This window comes from Phaseolus vulgaris, chromosome 5, assembly GCF_000499845.2.
Source record: "Phaseolus vulgaris cultivar G19833 chromosome 5, P. vulgaris v2.0, whole genome shotgun sequence".
NCBI lineage: Eukaryota > Viridiplantae > Streptophyta > Magnoliopsida > Fabales > Fabaceae > Phaseolus > Phaseolus vulgaris.
In genome coordinates, this window is record NC_023755.2 from 30,854,994 (window position 1) to 30,858,119 (window position 3,126).

A 3,126-nucleotide genomic window follows, 5' to 3' on the forward strand; every position below is an offset into this window, starting at 1 on the left:
TTGGTGGTTATTCTGTTATGATTTTTTGCACTCCATGAGATGAAGATTTCGTTCTGTTGCGACACTGAGAGGGTGTGCCTTTGAGCGGAACATTTTCTTGTTGAGTATGCTTTCAGTTGAGATTATATTCTCGTGATAGAAAGTTGTTACAAGAGGTAAACTATAAAAGGGACGTGATATCCCAGGTTAAGGTATGTTGTTTCTAAGACTGAAACTTAATACTTCTTGCTTCTTATAAGCCTGTACTGACTTGATCGTCGGAGTGCAATAGGGCCCCCTCTGTTTCAACGGAGCCGCATTCCAACGCAACAAAGGGAATAGCATATTCCAGCAGAGACAGACGGAGTTAGAGCTTGTCATCAGAGTCAACTGGCGAGCAAGTCAGCCAGCAAGAACACAATGTCTTATATAATGGTTTCTACATAAAAGGTGACAGAAATTTTTAAAAAAAATTAAACTCTAGTAAAATATCTTTTACGTTATTTCATCATATCGTCTTATTGAGATTTGTTTGTAAATCACGAGATATAGAGTTAATTATCATCACTTTTCCTTTATTAAATTCCCTTTATTAGTAAATAAAGAAAAGAATCTCGAAGAACACTTATCATCATGATGAATGTTGTATGAGATGGTGACTCATAAGCATTACATAATTATTGAATTGAAACACTAGAAAGACGTTATGTGATCAATGATAGTGCTAGAACTAATTTCTAGAATGGGAAAAGATGGCAAGCGATGATGGTGGGAAAAGGGTGTGAAGTTAATATCCAACCCCTCAAATGCCATAAAGGGATTCTTGAAACAGCTTCATATGATGAGGTGGTAGAGCTATTCTCAAATACAAGCTGCCATCATTTGTTGAGCTTGGAAGTATGATTGCTAGCCCCTCGTATATAATCCAGCCAAGTCTCATGAAGATCAGTCTGCCCCAACCAAAGTCAGCATCATAGATTGGAAACTTAGCCCAGCTATTGATACCCACATCTGGACACGCATAAGTATGTCGTCCAGGAACAAGAGCATTTAGATCAGGCTGTAGTTGCAGATAGTCAAGAGCTGATCTCAAATATCCGTTGTCCATTCTCATTATTGTGTTGTGGATTTGATTTCAACATACCATGTAGGTTTTGACACGAGATCTCCTGCGAATCCTGTGGGAATGGTGGAGAAGATAACATTGCCAAGGTAACCAGGAGGGAGGGGAGGTTTCAACCTTGACCTTCCATTAATTGGAATATATAGTCTGGTTTCTTGGTCTTCAGGAAGGCCTCTTGCTTTGCACGCACTTCTCCATATATGAGCTGCCAACATTTCATAAGTGCTATAGTTTATTGTGTTGCCATCTTCTTTCGACTTGTCCTTGAGGATGTTGAGTTGGTCACGACTCAATTTTAAAATAGAGGCAACCACAGTTGTGGTGGTGGTGGTGGTGGTGGTGGTGATGATGGGTGGTGAGAGTTGGTATTCGTGGTGAGGAAAGCTGGTTGAGGTGGATCCCTGGCACGAAGTAAGTTCCTATCAATAAATGGGGGAACATAAATGGGGATGCCATGAGCCACATTGGACCATGAGTTGATGAAGTGAACACCTGATTCTCCATCTTCTACATGGTGCTCATAATCAACGCCTATTGAGACCCCTCCACATCTGAAATATGTTACCTGAATGCATGCAGTGCAGCAAATAGTTAGTTTCATTTTATCCTTACAAAGAGAAAGAAAAGGAACGCACCTGTAACACCACTAACGGATATGTTTCAATCCCGGCAGAATAATCCACCGCGGGAATAAGGTTGTTATGGTTAAGGTTGTGAGTGAAGTGGTCCATGGCAACGATGGCATGAGCCTCAATGAAAAGTACACCCTGACCGTCACAATAAATCCCCACGCGGTGGTCGTCTTCGTGGCGGAGGCGGTCGGCCATTGCGTAGAAGAGGACGAGGTTCTTACTTAGGGCTTCTTTCAGAATGTTGGGATAGAAGAAATTGGATGTCTTGTTTGGGTTGTAGAATAGATGGTGGGAATGTGGTAATTCTCCGCCAGCAAATCTAGGTTTGAGTTCCACAACACCTTCCACGGGTTGCAGCATTATCGACTCCTTCACACTAATCGTCATTGTTCGTGTCGGTTGGCTCGATTATCTTCGTGCGCCTACGAAGATCACACACCCAATTGCCTCTGCCTTCGTTCATGCCTTCTTTCGATCAAACACCTGAAAATGCAAAGACAAAGGGCGCCCTAGAGGTCGTTTTAACTCTAACGCTCCAGTCAGTGTAGGGCTAGGAAACACCAATGTAAGCTGTAAAAAGCTCCATGTGTATTTGTGTGTTCTATGTAAAAACTGTTACGAATGAATTGCGTACATTATTAGGTTTTATACTACCCTTTATATACTCTAAGGTTTCCACTGATTCCGCTAACCATAATTAGGTTTACTGATGGTGTGCCTCAGCGCCGCTATCACCCACTCTTAGGGCAATCTAGCGCGTAAGACTCCCTTACTATAGTGCAAGCTCTGAAGGGATGACCACCTGGGTACCAACTTGTGCACCTAATCTCTAGGGCCATCTGTCCTGGGAGTACCCTAGATGTTCACGTGTCATGCATGCAGCTCACCCCTGGAACGTGACCCTCACAGGTCGTCTCTCCTCTAGTGGCTCTTTACTCGTGTTACGCTTAAATGCGTCATCCACACCACACACATGGACCCCTCGTGATCTAGGCTTCTCCCTAACTGATAACTGGTGTGTGGTATGGGATCCACCTCTCGTGGTCCAGCTCTACTGTTTGAGTCACCAAAGTCCGATCTCTCATCGCCTTCACCGCCCTGCCGAGGACACATCAGCACATCCTGGTGATCGGCCTCTGACCACTCTTCGGTAACTTGGCTCACGTGCCTAGCGAGACACAGGCCCACGACGCTCGTGGGACCCAACTTATGCGGTCCCATCATTACCAGTGGTCAATGACACCCGAGGACTGGTCGGTACACAAGCCCCCCAGTCTCGAGCTGTAACTTGTTCAAGTGAAGCCAAACCCAATCGCCCTCATGAAACAACAATGCTTTTCTCCTTTTATTGGCAAGTTCAGCATACTTGCCAACCTTCTTCTCAATTCTCTT

General features: G+C 44.1%; 1 pseudogene; it reads right to left on the reverse strand.

Moving 5' to 3' along the window:
* Positions 1 to 729: 729 nt before the first annotated feature.
* Positions 730 to 2,121, reverse strand: LOC137834481 (shikimate O-hydroxycinnamoyltransferase-like; annotated as a pseudogene).
* Between the last annotated feature and the right edge of the window lie 1,005 nt (positions 2,122 to 3,126).